At 45.6% G+C, this 18,399-nt stretch overlaps 1 protein-coding gene and 1 long non-coding RNA gene across 6 annotated transcripts in view; one reads left to right on the top strand and one right to left on the bottom strand.

The window, feature by feature from the left end:
• Positions 1-12,485, top strand: part of LOC113934355 — a 38,495-nt gene extending 26,010 nt beyond the window's left edge. For both annotated transcript variants that reach the window (XR_003523645.1, XR_003523644.2), the window contains exon 4: positions 12,394-12,485. This is a non-coding gene — a long non-coding RNA (uncharacterized LOC113934355). The remainder of the gene's footprint in view (positions 1-12,393) is intronic.
• Positions 1-18,399, bottom strand: part of FAM219A (family with sequence similarity 219 member A) — a 52,684-nt gene that overhangs the window by 11,635 nt on the left and 22,650 nt on the right. The gene's annotated exons all lie outside the window — the stretch shown is intronic.

Genomic DNA, 18,399 nt, shown 5'->3' with positions numbered 1-18,399 from the left:
ACAGATATTCTTTCAAGGAGCCAGACTGAGAAGAGAAGGAATGAGAATAAATTATAACCAGAGGGAATTTTGGAGTTGAAGAATTTCTTTGGACCTACGAAATACTTGACCAGTGTTCTGGACTGAGGGGAAAGAAGCTAGGTAGAAAAGGAGATGTTTGATAGGGCATGGTCCTGGAGGACTCAAGAGGATATGGAAACAGAGCCTTGGGCCAGAGAAGGAAGGCTCCCAACTGAAATGGAAGGGAGGTGAAGATGAGTGGGAGATGCAGAGAACATGGAGGCAGAAAGGTAGGTGGAAAGTTAAGAGTTCATTCCTAAAAGCCTAATTCGGTAAAGGAAGAAGTTGAATACTAAGAGCTTGAAGAGAAAAGGGGTACTTGGTGACTGGCCAGAAGAGTAAGGAGATCAGACTGGATGGGCTTGTAGCTACAAATCCTTATCTTTTACCTAGGTGCCCTTGATCTTGTCACCAGGATGAAAGACGCTCTCCGTGGTGCTGAACAATTTTGCCCTTGCTTTGTGGACTGAGCATGAATGATTCAGAGTAGAGACATGATTCAGTTTTAGCTTTCCCACAAGAAAGGTAACCTCTGTCCTCACCTCCAAGCACTAATTCTCAGAAAAATGGAAATTTAAATGGATTCAGAATGAAGTATGAAGAGGCAAAGTGCTTGTACCAACATTATCTAACCTTTCTACACCGAACGCATGTGAATTTTCCTCTAGGTTTATGAGAGAGTTAGCAGAGGCAGTTCTGAGTTGTGAAAGGCTACCTCTGGAACAGTCCTGTCTGTACCCTGTTCAGTTCCCTTGGTGGAAGCAGGAAGCAGGGCAAACTTAGAGCAGGAACAGGGCCAGGAAGAAAGATAACACTGATGTGGAAACAGGAAAGCAGGGAAGACCTAGGGCTCAGGCCACTCTCTGACACATGGGTACAGCAAGATAAGGCATCAAAGACCAACTCTCATTCCTGTCACAATCTGTCCAGAGATCAGCTCAGAAACTACCTGGGGTCTCCTGTTTTCAAGATTATGCCACTCCCCAAAACATCTCTTGCCTGTGGGTAGAAATAAACATGTTTAGATATCATATTTTAGAGACAGATCCAGAAAATACAACTCAATGCCTTTATGTCCAATGTCCACAGCTGGGCAGAAAACTAACCTGCCATCCAAGAATATTCAGTAGCAATGTAGGCATTGGTTAGACCTCTCTACTTCCCTGTAGATGGCTGTTTATTCAGCCTATAAGGCACTCCCATCTGTTTCTGACTCCACACCTCAACATGAGAATCATTTGACCAATAACAGCTCTTTGTGGTATGACCTGAAGTCCTGAGTCCTATTTCCTGGGTCTGAGTTTTGGGCAGCTCCCACTTTTACTCTCTAGCTTCCCTTCTCCAGGATTTCTCCAGGAGCTGCCTGTAGTGCCAGGCAATTGGTTGGGACTTCTATCTTTTGGGGACACAGTAAGACCTTTATGGGCCCACTTATGAGGACGGACAAATACCTCTCACAAGTGTAAGGTCTTTGGGGAAGATCAAGGAAACATAAGAGAGACCATCTTTCTAAATGCCACTAGTGGCTTTTACAAAGAGGGGAAGAAGAACTGAAAAAAAAAATCTGTGAAGCCTAAATCTGCACAGGGGGCAGAAGATCCTGCTTAGCTCAGAGAGGCCTCTCTTATTAGTCTAAATCTCCTTAATCTAGGTTTTTCCTCAAAAGAAGGTTCAACTCAAATAAAGTCAACACACTGAGTGTCCACTCTCTTTCCAGCTCTGGAGTAGCTACTGGTTGTTGCATGCAAAGAAGGAAAGCACTCTTTCTTCATACACACCACACTTCTGCAGAGGCATTTTGGGGCAAAGTAAAGTTAACTACAAAGAAATAGAAAGGATTTTTATGCTATAGCTAGAGTGTGAGAACTCAAATTGGTCCTGTGATTAACAGAATTTTCTGTCTCCTTAAACAGCTTAGGGAATTCACTACCAAAAACAAGCACCACCAGGATTTAGTATCTTTGTAGTGGCTGTCATTGGGAGAACCAAAATGGAGAAGACTTCTGCTGACCCCAGGCCTAATAACAACCATAGCCACAACAAGTTTAATAGATTTTTTTTTGAAGAATTTATTTATTTATTTAAGGGAGAGACAGGAGAGCGAGAGTGCTTGAGAGAGAGCATGAGCGGGGGGGGGGGGGAGCGGAGGGGGAAAGGGAGAAGCAGGCTCCCCACTAAGCAGGGAGCCCCACGTGGGACTCGATCCCAGGACCCTGAGATCATGACCTGAGCCAAAGGCAGACGCCTCACCGACTGAGCCACCCAGGCACCCTTAGATTTTTCTATTATAAAATAATACATGCTAAAAATTTTTTAAATTCATCTTTAGTTTCACTACCTTGAAAAAACCTCTGTTAATGTTCTAGTGTATTTAAGTCTTGTGTGTATACCACAGTAACAACACTCTGGGGTTTCCCTCTCTAGGAGCTGGTGTTTCTCTTCATGGTCAAGGGGTGGGCTCCAGGTACCATTGTTGGTTCAGTGTGGTCCCACTCTCTTTTGGATCAGATGGAGCCAATCAGAGTCTCCCCCAGAATAGGAAGTAGGACTAAGAGGAGATGTAAAGCTCAAGACTATAGATTAGGTAGCAGAGAAAGCCACTGGGCAGGGAGACAAGAATAAAGCTGATGTTCAGAAAGAAGCAGACATAAGAGATAAAGTCCTTCCTAGGCTCTGATTCTAGAACTTGCTCTACCCTTCTAAGGCTTGAAGGGCACACCTGTCTTTGAATACTATGAGAAATCCTAGTGTCCTTATAGTCTAGTTTCCTTTTTAACTTAAACTAGCTTGAATTGAAATTTGTCACTATAACCAGAGTGCCAACTAATACACATGCATAGAACAACATTTAAAGAAAAACAAACCGGGGTGCCTGGATGGCTCAGTTGGTTAGGCATTTGCCTTTGGCTTGGGTCATGATCTCAGGGTCCTGAGATCGAGCCCTGTGTGGGGCTCCCTGCTCAGCAGGAAGTCTGCTTCTCTCTCTCCCTCTGCTCCTCCCCCTGCTCCTGCTCTCTCTCTCTCACTCACTCTCTCAAATAAAAAAAAAAAAAAAAAAAAAAACCATCTTACATTCTGCATTTTTATTTTTTGAGAGAGAGAGAGAAAGAATACAAGCGGAGGGGCAGAGGGAGAGGAAGAGAGAGAATCTTTTTTATGTTATGTGTAACATAACATTGTTATGTTATTAACGTAACAATAAAAAACCTACAAAAAAAGAAAACCCCCTTTTTTTGTAGGGTTTTTTATTGTTATGTTAATCACCATACATTACATCATTAATTTTGGATGTAGTGTTCCATGATTCATTGTTTGTGCATAACACCCAGTGCTGCACGCAGAACATGCCCTCTTTAATACCCATCACCAGGCTAATCCATCCCCCCACACCCCTCCCCTCTAGAACCCTCAGTTTGTTTTTCAGAGTCCATCGTAAGAGAGAGAATCTTAAGCAGGCTCATGACCCTGAGATCATGACCTGAGCCAAAATCAAGAGTTGGATGCTTAACCGACTGAGCCACCCAGGCACCCCTTATATTCTGGATTTTTAAAAATTAGTATTAGAATATAATCAACTCTCCATATTTTTACATGGTTTTTGAAATCATCAGTTTAATGGCTTCATAATATCCATAGAGGGGATGTACAATAACTTTTTTTTTGTACACTAACTTTTTAACCATTCACTTATTTTGGACATTCAGGTTGCTTACAATTTTTCACTATTATAAATACTGCTATGCTGAAATCCATATATATTTGCATTTAGAATAATTTAAAAAAGATTTTATTTATTCATTTTAGAGAGAGAGAGTGAGTGAGTGCGAGTGGGGGGAGGGGCAAAGGGAGAGAGAGAGAGAGAGAGGGAATCTCAAGCAGACTCCACACTGAGTGCGGAGCCCAATGTGGGGCTCAGTCCCACATTGTAAGAGTCAGCCACCCAACAGACTGAGCCACCCAGGTGCCCCTAGGATAGTTTCTTAAATAAAGTAGAAGTATAAGGTCAAAAAGCAGGAGTGCTTTTAAGATTCTTGATACATATGCCAAACTGCTTTCCCAAAGGATTGTCCCAATTTATAATGCCTCCAGTCATGACTGAGGGCTATAGCTGGTTTTTAATATTTTATTTCTCACTGTGTGCCAGGGAATTTCAGGTCATCATATCTATCCATCATCTTGCAAGAGAACTGTGCCTCAGTCCTTACTTACCTGGTAGCCTCTGGGGAATCTTCTTTCAAAGAATAGAATTCCCTCTGGGCATCACATGCCAGAAAAAATATGCCTGACTTGAGGCCACTGATTAAGAACAAAAGGAGAGAAGACTTTGCTACACTGAAGTTGGGGAAAAACTCTAAATGGGGACAGTACTGCCTGGTGGCTGGCCACCATGCTTCAGCTGGTCCTTGGCCTGTGCCAGCACATCAGCTATAGGAACCGTGACTAATTGCAGAGCCAGGAGGCAAACTTCACAGAATGAGTATCCCTTGGGGTAGGAGAATTGGCCAAAATGGTTCTGGAGTTATCCCAGCGAGAGTGGCAGCTCCTACTCTCTTACCCATTATTTAGCTTTCAAAAATAGCTACTCAGAAACTACTGAGGGGGGGAAAAAAGAATGGTGAAAGATATGAAGCTAGTACTGGGATGGCAAAGAACTAGATTCATTTTTTTAAATGGGGAGACAAGGGGTCGGCGAGTTTTTAAAAAGATTTAGAATTCTGCTCTGCCTCCTTCATGGTTAGGACTGCTTGTCCTAGATTGATGTTCTGCTATTCATTCCCATTCCTACTCACCTGGAAACCCTATGACTAAAAAGCCTTTCTTCGGGAGACAGGACAAATACCTCAACTCAGGGACACCCACTGTAGCAGCTGTGTCTTGAGGGAAGCCTAGGGGACATAGAAGCCTAGGGAACAAACCTCATAACCCAAGAGGTAGGAACCAGAGCCAGAAACTGAGAAACTTTGGTTCCTCTGGGAGGCCTGGCCTGGCCCCTGTGGCCTTCATCCCTATCCTTAAGCTTATACCCTGAACCAGATGTTCAAGAGTCTCCTGCCTTATTTTGGACTAGCTAGAGATACAGGTCTTGGCCTATATAGTCTTGTGACCTGGAGAGTTTCTGAGCTCCCTATCCTGCCACACTTCCCCTGGCCCCCATTTCCACCTGTTTAGGGAAAGACTATCTCACTTAATGGAGAAAGGGGTGAAGGTGTCAAGTTCTTTAAAAATAGATTAACAATGGTTAAAATGGCTAATTTTACGTCATGAAAAAAATGGAGGAAAATGGACTGGTAGGGCCTGAGGCAGAAGGTGAAAATGCGTGAGGGTGGGCAGTGGATAGAAGGCAGTCCCTTCTCTCTCTTTCTCCTTCTTTCTTTTTTACTTCAGTTTCAGCCAACACAGACTTTGGAGATGAGGCCTATGAAAGGAGAGGGGAAATGATTCTAAAATCAAGGGAGCTGGAGGGGTCAAGGGATTCTGGGTTGAGTTTCTGGGGTCCTTCTGCTTAGGCAGGGCCCAGAGGAGGGCAAGAAGGGAACCAGATATTCAGGGCTAACAAAGCTTTACGAAGCATGTCCAGAGGATCTTTCAATTTCCTTCCAGAATGTGAATTCTATTTCCCCAAGGTAAGAACGGAAGCACAGAACATTGAGGAAAGATGCTGTCCAGGAATCAATAAGGGCATTTGGTTGGAGAGACCTTGAGACTGTCCTTCAGCCCTGCACATGGTAGGAAGCTGAAGCAGGAAAAATGTCAACAGACATTAACATTTGGTCTAGGCCAGACTGACCTGTGGATCCTCATCTGGATCTTGGCCCCAAATGTCACTGGAGGGTTTTTGGTAAGCTTCAGTTACTCAAGGGACTGAGCCTGTCCTGCACTAGTTCATGAATCTTTTGGACTCCTTGGTTTTCCCAAGAAAACAAAGTAATAATCTGGCAGTCTATGGGATGCCCTCACACAATTGCCATTTCCAATTCTTTTCCTCTGGCTTTGGAAGAGTAAAGAGCTACTGTCTGCAATGGACAATGGACTCAGAGAGCTGGTATCAAACAGCTTCTCCCTTCTGTGGAATCTCTTACCTCTTCCTCATCTTTCAGCCTGTTCTAACTCTCTAACCTTCATCATGCCTGGCAAGCACCACATTTTGCTCACAAAGACAACTTGCAGCTCTAAAGCTTAGCTCTCTGGACAGAGCAGTCTCATATTCTTGCCTTTTTGTCATCCCAATAATTAAACATCAGTGAGCTCACCACTTGTTAAAAAACCTCGATAGTCATTGAATACCAACATGGGGCAGATGGGGAACAATGTACTTTGGGGAGGGAAAAATACCAAGACCAGCTTCTTGCCAAGAAGACTTTTGTCTAATGGTAAAAAGAAGACAGGAACACATAGCAGCCCATTTAAGGCAGCGAGAGGAGCATGAGAGACAGGAATGAATGAAGGGTGGTAGAAGCACAGAGGAGAGATTGACAGTGGTGAAGATTTGTTATCCTCCCTAACACAGAGGGTTGGGCCTGGGCAGAAACCTGGTGAAACCAGAGGCTCACCTATTGGGTGGCAGGCAAAAGAGCAATGACAGTTGAGACTTAGGGCTAGGACTCTAACTACTTTCAGTTACTGCTAATGCTATTGGGCATTCAGCCCACTCCATTTCTGGGGGTGGGGGCAAGCACAACAGGGCCTTTTCCTTACCACTGAGATACAGAAACAACTCTCCCACAGAAAAAGGTCAAGAGGCTCTAGGTGGATGGCTGGGAAATATTTCTATTGGGAAAGAAAAAGAGATTCAGAGTCCTAAGAGTGCTTAAAAGGGAGATATGGTGGCTCTGGTAAAAACAAATTCTTGCTGCTTCCAACCAAGCCTAGGGCCTGCCATTACTCTTACCAGGCATGCTTTGTGCAGCAGAGGTGTTAATGTTAAAGGCTCCTGGAGGCTCAGAGCCCAGCCTAGCAGTGAAGGGGGTCAGAGAGGGGAAGGAGAGAGTTAACTTACAAAGGCTGATAAAGCCCTGAGTTTCTGTTAAATCAGCTTTGTGTGTGTGTGTGTGTGTGTGTGTGTGTGTGTGTGTGTGTGAGAGAGAGAGAGAGAGAGAGAGAGAGAGAGAGAGAGAGAGAGAGAGAGAGATGCCAGTTGGTGTTTGAAGAGTAGGGTGAGGGAAGAGTCTAGCCTAGCACAAACTCAAGGCAAGTTTTCAGCAGTGAAGCCAGCTGGTTGCTGGTTATGCATCTCTTTAGGGAAACAGTACTCTTCTGCTAAACTAGATGGTCCTGGTGTCCCTGCTGGAGGGTCTCCCCAGGCTCATGGTGGTAGAGAGCCTCTCTCTACTCACCTGTCACTCTCTGGCTGGTGCAGTAATAATGACCAGGTAACTCAAAGGTATAATTTCACTCCTGGGGCATCCAAAGGAAGGGGCACTGAAACAACACATAATCAATACCTACCCAAAGAGCCCCCTACAGTTCTGTAGCCCACACCTCTGAGGAACACCTCCTTTGCTCTGACTATACTCCGTCATAGCTCCTCCCCACCTGTGCAGGCTTTGTCTCTTCTAGACAGTTCTGACATATATGCACAGCCTATATCCCTCCACACCTGCTGAGCTTATCTGTGTGCCTGTAGGATAGTGCTTCTTTTTTTTTTTTTTTAAAGATTTTATTTATTTATTTCGCAGAGAGATACAGAGAGAGAACAAGTAGGCAGAGAGGCAGGCAGAGGGAGAGGGAGAAGCAGGCTCCCCGCCGAGCAGGGAGCCCGATGCAGGGCTCGATCCCAGGACCCTGGGATCATGACCTGAGCGAAAGGCAGCCGCTTAACTGACTGAGCCACCCAGGCACCCCAGGATAGTGCTTCTTAATCACTTGGGAATATTGTTTAAATGCAGATTCCAATTTAGTAGATCTGAATGGTGCCTAAGTGTCTGTATTTCATACAAGCTCCCAAGTGATACCAATGCTCTGAATACAGGGACCACACTTTGAATAAGCTCTAGGCCTCAAGGCTGTAGGCCACCCCCTCTACACCCACACCATCCCCAGACAATCTCTGTTTGAGAGGCAGAGGCCTCTGCCCCCACCTTAACCTGGTTTTATATTCTTAGTGCCAAGAGAGGACAATGGTTAGGTGGGGGAGGAGGGAGGAGAGAGGACCCAAAGCTCATGTTGGGAAGGCAGTACCGCTAAGAGCTCTGGCTGAGCCAAGGCAGGGAGTTGTTCATAACAATGCAGACCAGGTGTGATTCTTCGGAATTCAGCAGATCATTTAGTTCATATTGCTCGAACACCTGTTACCTGCTATATGTACAGCTATGGTGCTTGGTGTTTTATGTATATTATCTCATTTAATCCTACTAAAAGACTGAGTAAGGTAAATATCATTCCCATTTTAAAATTGAAGAACCAGGTTATTTAAAGTAATACATTCAAAATCACACCTTGAAGGTGATTAGCACTAGAATTTGAATCTAACTTGTCATTTCTTATACCCAACCTCTTCTTAGAGACATCAGATAAAGTCATGAGATTAACAACACATCAGAACTTACACAGATGTGAGACTGTTGTCTTATAAAGCAGGCACTTGGAAGGCTGGTACTAGTCTCATCCTGTCTCCAGTGCTCTGTACACACTTGAAGCCCCTCTTTAGAAAATGGCATGGATGCTTTCTGATTAGCAATCTCCTGCTCAACAAGTGCTCCACAGGAAGGAAATATTGGAGTCAATGAAGCAGTCAATACCTCAGGATAGAGAGAGACAGACTAGCAGGGAGCAGCAAGCAAGAAAAAGCACTGGGGACTGAGAATGCTGAGCCCAGGAGAGAAAAGAAGATGACAGTATTAAAAAAAGGAGAGGAAAGAGTCTCAGACATAGGATGTCTGGGTGGCTCAGTCTGTTAAGCGCCTGTCTTCAGCTCAGGTCATGATCCCAGGGCCCAGGATTGAGTCCTGCTTCTCCCTCTGCCTGCCGCTCCCGCTGCTTGTGCACCCTCTCTCTCTCTGACAAATAAGTAAATAAAATCTTTAATAAAAAAAAAAAGAAAGAGTCTCAGTCACCAATTCAGTTCTGGTCCTAAATTTTAGGGGCACTTATAGTCTAGGCACTAGCAGATACAAAAATAATATGATCTCTACCGATGAAGAGCCAGTATATAAGGCAAATGAATAAACAGATAATTTTTAATAATATGCCAAGTGCTACAACGGAGGTTTGTATAGAGTGTTGTCTGTACACAGAAGAGAGGCACCTATTCTACCCTGGGGAATTAGAGAAAACTTCTTCAAAGAAAGCTGAGGCATGAAGAATGAGTAGGAGATAGAAATGAACCAGATGAAGAAAGGAGTAGGGAAAGAAAAGCAAAGACAAGAAAACAAAGGAGTAGGGAGGAAGAGACACATGACTACATAGCAGGCAAAAGGAGTAGCTCAATTTGGCTGGAATGTTAAGCGGTGGGATGAAGTGGCAGGTGATGAGACTAGAACAGGAGGAAGGCTTAAAATCATGAAGGGCTTTGTAAATCACATACAGGATTTTGGACTTTAATGGAACATAATGGAATTGGAGAAGAAAAACATATCAAGGTCATACTGCCAGGGCTTAGTGGCTGACTGGATCTGGGTTTGAGGAGAAAGACCTAGGCACAGATGACTCCTAGGTTTCCTGTGCGTGTGTGTGCGTGTGTGTGTGTGTGCGCGCGCGCACGTGCGTGCACACACGCACCTAAACATATGAAGGATCAGAGGAAAGAACTTGGGGAACACCAATATTGAAGGGATAGACAGAAGAGAACTGACATCAGGGGGCCAAGGAGAGGCTGGTATCATGGATGTCTGGGAAGGATAAGGTTTTGAGAAGGTTAATGTAAAACAGGGGGAAACAGAACCAGAGTTCCAAAGGGGCTCTTATATGACAAGAGAGACTGGAGTGGAGGATGGTTGAGGCTAGGAGGTAGGAGCCAGTGGAGAAGGGCCAGATATTTGAAGATGTCAGGAAAGAGAATTCAAGACACACTGTTTACTCTGCGGTTTGCTGACATTTCAGCAGAAACTCTATTTTTCTCTCAATGTTATGTGTCTGATCCTTGGGAAGCTTGAGACTCCCCAGAAATAAGCCCCATTAGAGAAGTCTAGCCCTGGTCCAGAGAGCATGGCAGGTCTGCTATTTCTTAGGAAGTGTGGGCAAGTGAAGGCAAGGGAGGCTGACCAGGGCCTGGCCAATCTCAAAGTAGCAGCAAGCTGAGTTGTCGCGGGGGGGGTTGAAGTTGCCCCAAGTTCTGGCTGTACCACAGTCCCATGACTTAGCCTTAGGCCATTTTCCCCAGGCCAGGGCAAAAAGCACAAAAACACTGGGCTTCTAGTCCTTTAGGCAGGAAGCCTGCACAGACTGAACAGGAGCAGCCTGGGAATTCAGGACAGTGGGAAGCAGCCTGCATTGAGCTTTTACTTTTTTTTTTTTTTTAGAGATTTGATTTGACTTGATATTTATTTATTTATTTATTTGAGAGACTGAGAGAGAGCATGAGCAGGGCAGAGGGAGAAGGACAAGCAGACTCCCCACTGAGCAGGGAGCCCTATGCGGGGCTCGATCCCAGGACTCTGGGATTATGACCTGAGCTGAAGGCAGATGCTTAACTGACTGAGTCACCCAGGCGCCCCTGCATTGAGCTTTTTCAAGAAACTGAAACACCTGCTACACCAACCATGGACACCCAGGAGAGGCTCAGTGTTGGAAACTATCTCCAAGTGATCATGGTTATGTAGTGATCGTGACTTCTCACTTTTAAAACCTTCAATAATACTTTTCTATAAAAATAAACAAATAAAACTAAAGAATCATTTGACCTAGGTGCACCTGGTTGGCTCAGTCAGTAGAGCATGCAACTCTTGATCTTGGCGTCATGAGTTCGAGCCCCACATTGGGCATAAAATTTATTTAAAAAAATATATTTATCCATTTATTTGACAGAGGGCAAGAAAGCACAAGCAGGGGAGAGCCGCAGAGGGAGAGGGAGAAACAGGTTCCCCGCTGAGCAGGAAGCCCCACATGGGGCTCTATCCAAGGACTCCAGGATCATGACCTGAGCCGAAGGCAGACGCTTAACTGACTGAGCCATCCAGGCGCCCCGGCATAAAGTTTACTTAAAAAAAAAGAATTTGGGGTGCCTGACTGGCTCAGTCAGTAGAGCATGCAACTCTTGTAAGTTTGAGCCGCACACTGGGTGCAGAGATTATTTAAAAATAAAATCTTTAAAAAAAGAATAATTTGACTTAATTATTAATTCATCCCTTAGATATAGTAATGGAGTCAGTAAACTGAATGCCTCCACTGTAAGAGAAGTTAAGATATGTGCAATTAGAGTTAAGGGTAGATTCTAGGTCTGTCTCCTGCATCCAAACACCAGAGCCTATGGGTGAGTGGGCATCGAGCAGGAAAACCAGGCTTGCACTAGCACTGGCAACCTCAGTGAGGGTGGACTGACCTTGACCTCGGGGGCTACTACATTTTGAAAACATCATGTTTTGGGGATGAAGAGCCTGTTTTGCTATATACAAAAATGGGTCTGTGAATGCTGCCAGAGTTGAATGAATGTTTTATGCTATTTGATGCATTTGAAATAACCCAATAAGTTGAAAATTTTTGCTGTGAAAGGAATGTTTGTTCTGTAGAGTTAAATGGTGGTTACAACTAGAAAAGAAACCCCCAAAGTTCCTGTGTTTCCTGGCAGGGGAACAATGCTTTCTCTTCATTTGCTTTACAACCTTATGGCAAGCAGAAGGTTAGTTACAAGGCCTCACATCTGGGCTTCAGGGAAGCACAGAATAACCATTTCCAGAAGTGTTTTGGATTCTACATGGACACCGAATCTCACAGGCAGTAGGGGCCTGTCCTGTTCATATTATGACTTCCACTCTTCCTCCTATTCTCTTCTATCTTTCACTCCAAGGAAAACCTGAGCATTGGCTCTTCAGTGATTTATCCTATCAGTGTTTAGGAGAGTACTTTTCAACTCCTTGTTACATCTAGGTGGGACCAAGACAAGTTCTCTCTCTACAGATAGGAGAACTAATGGTCTATGGAAAGAACCCCAAAATCCAGTCAACCTGGGCTGCCCCCAGATTCTGAATTTAGCCACCCACCCCCTCTTCCCCAGCCCCAGCCAGCTGCAAATTGTCTGGATGGAACTGCTTTGACACGCTGATGTTATCAGCCTCATGGTGCCTGGAGCATGCAGATAGGAACAGGGAATGGCGCCGTCTCACCGGACATAGTAATGCAATTTAGTTTCTGAAATCCAAGTATAAAATCTTGAAAGCTGACATTTTTTATCTACCACAGGAGGAGGATGATAGTGTGGAGTTCCCAGAGGAACCATCGAAATGTGGAAATGGCTTCTGTAATATATTAATAAACAGTTCAAAGCAATGAAAAAGCGTACAGAGAGTATCTGGAGGGAAAGTTAAGTGTCTAGTCCTTCTTGCCCCCTCCTTCTCCCTTCTCTGAGCTCTGCTGCCAGGTGACCACTCCACTCTGAACCCCAAGCTGGGGCTAGGAGCCCCTCTCCTGAGCATCCCTGTGAGAGTCCCCTGTGCTGGGGAGATGGAAGAGGCACCAGCCTCCCCTGGGGGGTGTGCCACAGCAGTTTGGGTGGGTCTCAACCAGCTCTTTTTTGGAAAGGGGCTATTCAGACTGGGCTAAGAATGGTGGCAAAGCAACAGTCACTTGCCTTCCCTTCCATTTCCCCAACCTCATCCCATGCCACTCTTCCCCCAGATTACCACCCTTTGCATCACTGGTCTCTGTTCCTGATGGAGCATGAAGAGCCTTCCTGCCTCATGCTCCCCTTCCAGCTACATCTTACTTGTCCTTCAGGCCTCAGCTGACACATCATTTCTTATAAAAAAAACTTCCCACGAATACCAAGATAGGTTAGATCCCTCTATAATATACTCTCACAGCACCACCCCCTTCCATTTCTTTCACATACTTATCAAATTTTACTTCAGCAAATACTTGTATAGTTTATTTAATAAATGTTCACGAAGGCAGGGACCATGCCTATTTCTACGGTGTCCTCACAGTGCCTAGCACAGAGAATGAAGGGCCGTAATCTGACGACAGACAAACAGATTTCTTTCTATTTGGCTTGAGCCACAGCAAGGCTCTTTCTGTAACAGAGGTGCAAAAGTCCGGTGGCCTACCAGGCTGTGCCAGGGCCTTGTCTAATGGTGTCCCAGACAGATGTTGTATTGTGTGCTCTTTGTAGGGCCACTTCTCTATGGAATTCTCTGGCTAGGGGCTGAAAGATTGCCTTCTAGGAAGTTATTTTGGAGAAGAGCCAAAGTAGGAGTCCCCAAACCCTCCCTTACTCACTCACTCACCTGAAGGCTTGGCCTAGTTAGAACTCACTTAAGGTCCATGACCAAAGTGGCAGCCCAACTTCAGGTTGCCCTCTTGTGGGGACTGACCATCAGCTGAGCCGACACAGTTTCCTTTGAGACTCCAGGGCCAGGTCAGATTTTGCCTGCAGATACATACTCCCACTATCAAATGAGTAAGGCCCAACTCTTACTGTCAAGTTTTAGAGGAGTGGGAAGCCAGCTTGGAACTAAACCATCGGAAAACCCTTTGGAGGGAGATAGGGTCAGGGCTGCTCAGAGTGGTTTCTGACAACCTGGGGCTTACAACCATGTTTACCAGGCAGTGAAGCACCCAAGGCATAGGAGCACTTGGGAATACAGATATAAGGCAAGGAGACAGCAAAGGAAAACATAGGAAACCTCCCTGAACAGTAAGCACACCTCTGGCTGGAGAATAGGGCCTGTGGATTCCAGTTTTGCCTGTGAACTGCACTGACTTTGAGAGTCTAGACAGGTCATTTCACTCTCTGAGTTCCCAGGTCTGTTTTTATTCAGGCCCTGAAATTCCAGAAAGAGCCTCCAGGGCAGAAAGTAAATGAGTTGTCCCAGGTCAATGCCAGATGGCAGCCCTGGGATTAGAATTCATGGGCCCTTCTTTCCAGCCAGCTGCTCCTTCCCCTGAGCCCTGAACTGTTTCTTCTGAATGCACAGGATTATGTTCAATTTAGTAAGGTTTGTGGTCACATAATCACTGCTCCTAATAAAACAATGAATACAAAGCATCCGCTGTCATGGAAGGCAAACATGGGAGAGCCTTTGCCCCTGAGAAAACAGGCCAAAAGCAAGTTCTGGCTGATATTAGGCCTGTTCTACTTGAACAAAAACCAACACAACCAACTCTCTTGGGATCTGACAGAGTCCTCATCTCTTCTTGTTTCTTGTCCAGGCTTCCTTAAATGTCAATAGCCTGTGCTTAATCCCATAGTAAGGGCTCTCCTGGAAGCTAGAAAACACTGTTTCCACAGGCATGAGAGGAGTCAGCCTGATGGACAGTCTGGATCTAGATCCTCTGAGCATCTTTTCATCCATAAATTAGTTACAACATTGTTAATGCTCCCATTTCCAGGAGTGTTATAAGCTATACCTCTTCAGGTGTGGTGGAGGCAGCCCTACTCCTTCCAGCCCAAACTCTGTCATGTCTACACGTGGCTCAGCAAACACCAAATGCTCTTTTCTCCTCCCTCCCTGGCCTGTCCCATTATGACTGGCTGGTGCTGAGAGAGGGAGCCTGTAGCTGTTCTCTGCTGGTTTCATATTGCTTTAGCACGTGTTTCCTTGACCAGGAAGTTCTTTGAAGTACAAGGCATGTAATGGCTTTTTAGCTCAGAAAGTTCTTTCAGTAAGGGATCCAGGAGTCTATGAGAGGTGAAGAAAACAATGGAGAGCCTAACACAAGGCCCAGAGCAAGGCTGGTTGGGAAGGATGGGATCCTGAGTGCTTTCACTCAGCCTCAATCCAGGTAAACTTACCTCCCCTCCTAACTCACCAGCTGAGGCAATCAAAGTGCGAGCACAGTAACCTCATTTGTTGGCTTTGATTCATTTAGCTATGGAAGAGGCTTGGAAGTAGAGAAGGAACTTTCGACTAGAAATCCAATCCCTAGTAGGTGACTGTGATTCCTCTGCCCTTCCAGATTCCTCACAAACCCCTCCTCTGGATGATTTGGGGAATGAGGAAGGAAACCCCTCTGCAATGTTAATCTAACTCTCTTTTGCCTAAGGCCCAAGTGCATGCCTAGGGTGGGGGTGGCAGGCTGTGAACCTCTGAACTCACTAGTTTCATTTCTGCTTCTACTTGCTACACTTGCTCCAATCCACCTTATGTCAATGTTCTTTCCCTAAAAAAAGGTATCTTTAAATCAAGTGTACACCCAGTGGCAGGCTGACTGCACAGTGATAGCTCATGAAATGTTCTAGCTTCAGGCCTTGAAATCTGCTCAGTGCCTCTCTTTAGTTTCCCCTGCCTCACACACCAAACTGAAGATGTTAATGCAGGGGTATTAGAGACAAAGGCCCTTTTAACACTCCCTGTTCCACTAGATTCTTACCCTCCCTCTGAAATCCTACAGTTCTGTGGTATCAGGGTGTTGGATCCTAGCCAGGGACAGCTCAGATGTTGTCTTGAAAGCTTATTTCACCTTCAGAGTGATGGTGACCTCCACAGAGAGAGTTCAAGTCGGGCTAGATGTGTGTGGAGGAAGGTGGGGTAAGGGCTGGAGAGGATAAGGGGAGTCCCTGGATCCAAAGGGCTGATCTTGGAGACAGAAGAGACCAGAGACATGTATAGGGAAGCTATTCAAAATTAAATAAGCAAGGGCCTTAAGGACTTGGGCACCTAGGCTTTTCAGACCTGGCAGAGACTGGGCTCCTCTAGGAGCTATCCAGGGTCCTGAACTGCTTCCACCTGAAGATCTTGGAGCCTCTGGACAAGAGGCCCACGTGCCAGTGAACGCCGACCTTAAATGCTACTGGCTCCTCTCTGCCCATCCCTGATACCAACTGTCTGCTTGGACCCATTGCCTGAAGTAGCTCCAGCATAACTCAAATCACACTCTATGGGTGCAGCTTCATGCCAGCAGCCTGGCTCCCTGGCCAGGTTTTCAACAGGGGATGAGGTTGAGGTGGAGGATTTTGGTGTATGTGAAAAAGTATCTCCTAGTCCCTCTGGAAGCTCAAGACTAAATGGGCCTGGCTCAGGGACAAGGTGGTTGGTCATAGGGAAGGGAAAGAGGCCTCCATGTTGCACATCCTCAGACAGATCAGTCACTCCTCCCCTCACCTCAGTGGCTGCTGAACACATGTGTAAGTATACACACACACACATGCACATACACACATGCCAGATTTTCTGCTCTGTCACTGCAGAGCCTGTATTGCTACAAAGAAGGCATAGTCTCCTTTGTCTGCACCTGAGCATAATGTACCTGCTTTGTTCTCACCATGGATTATTACAGAAATCTGGCAAAGAGTACCAAAACTTAAAACTTAAATAAAATATTGCTTTTTTCTGAATTCAAAAGGAATACATTGTCACTGTAAAAAGTCCAGATAAGCACATGGGGAGCCTGGGTGGCTCAGTTGGTTAAGCAGCTGCCTTCAGCTCAGGTCATGATCGCAGGGTCCTGGGATCGAGCCCCACGTCGGGGTCCCTGCTCGGTCGGGAGCCTGCTTCTTCCTCTCCCTCTGCCTGCCGCTCTGCCTCCTTGTGCTTTCTCTCTCTGTCTCTCTGTCAAATAAATAAATAAAGTCTTAAAAAAAAAAAAGTCCAGATAGCACAAAAGAAGAGGAAGAAAAAAAATCACCCTTAATCCTACCATCCAGAGCTATAACCCATGTTAAATTCTTGGCACACAGCCTGGGCCCTTGTGTATGTGTGTGTGTGTGTGTGTGCACTACAAGTGTGTTAAGAGGCAGTATAGTGCAGTGATTAAAGGTATGAATCTTAGGGCGCCTGGGTGGCTCAGTTGGTTGAGCAACTGCCTTCGGCTCAGGTCATGATCCTGGAGTCCCAGGATCGAGTCCCGCATCGGGCTCCCTGCTCAGCGGGGAGTCTGCTTTACCCTCTGACCCTCCCCCCTCTCATGCTCTCTCTCTTCCATTCTCTCTCTCTCAAATAAATAAAATCTTTAAAAAAAATAAAGGTATGAATCTTAGAGTAAGTTCTACCTCTGCCATTTACTTGTCTGTGTGATCGTGATCAAATTTCTGACCTCACTGGATATGGTTTTCATAATTTTCTTGGTGTGTGGGCAGGGGGAGGTTTAGAGAAATACTGTATTTAATGGTAAAGCTTAGTTCACTCTAGTACAGGCATGGCCTGGAATTGAAGCAGCAGGGATGGGTAGGGGACCCTCACAGAGCCTACATGGTGAAGAAGATAAGGGAGGTGACCATCAAACAGAAGATCCCCAAGGCCTCAGACAGGGCAAAGCCCAGAATAGCATAGGAGGAGAAGAGCTGCTGCTTGAGAGATGGGTTTCTGGCATAGCCAAGGATAAAGCTACCAAACACTATTCCAAAGCCCCTGAACCAGTCTCACCAACTGTAGTGGCCCAAGCACCAGTTGGCCACTGTGTCAATGGAGACCACAGTGATCTGGAACTCCCATCTGGCCACCTGGAGTAGGGAGCTGCTGTAGATGGCTATTTAGACGGGACCTCTGGTCTACCCAGGAAGGAGGCAGACACACACCTGATTGGATCCCTAGTACAACAGTGGATCAGAGCTGGAAGAATGAGTAATGCCTTGGTAGTCTGCACTTCTTTTTTTTTTTTTTCCCCAAAGATTTTATTTATTTATTCATGAAAGACAGAGAGAGAGAGAGCGGCAGAGGGAGAAGCAGGCTCCCAAGGAGCAGGGAGCCTGACGCGGCATTCGATCCCAGGACCCTGGGATCATGACCTGAGCCGAAGGCAGACGCCCAACCATCTGAGCCACACAGGCGCCCAGTAGTCTGCACTTCTTTAAAGGTCTCCCCACTTTAGTTCTAGGTCTCAGTGCTCAGCTTTCCCACCCTGTTTTTCATCTTTAACATAAGGAAAATAATAGTACCCATCTCAAAAGATTGCTGGGAGGATTAAATAGGATAAGGTATATGAAGTGCTTACTGCAGTCCTTGATGCATGGTAAGCAGTCAATAAAGGGTAGCTTTTGTTACACGTGACGGACACCCCCACAGAAATCACTCTAATACTGCTTGGTGCCTAATTTTAAAACCAAACTATTCTCCATCTCAGAGAAAAGCTGAAGAGAGGATGAATAAGTTCAGTTTATTTCATCTTCTATCCGGCCTAACTTTCCAGGCCACAGTGATGATGAGCTGGGACTTGGGAAATAAAATGGCCTCCTAGCTCAGAAAGGAAAAAAAGCAGTTCTTGATCCAGGGCTTTAGCTTTCAGCCTGAGTTCTGCAGTCAGGAAATGGCA

Source organism: Zalophus californianus, chromosome 13 (assembly GCF_009762305.2).
Source record: "Zalophus californianus isolate mZalCal1 chromosome 13, mZalCal1.pri.v2, whole genome shotgun sequence".
Lineage (NCBI taxonomy): Eukaryota > Metazoa > Chordata > Mammalia > Carnivora > Otariidae > Zalophus > Zalophus californianus.
The sequence above is the reverse complement of the archived record's forward strand: the minus strand, read 5'-3'. Positions and strand labels throughout refer to the sequence as shown.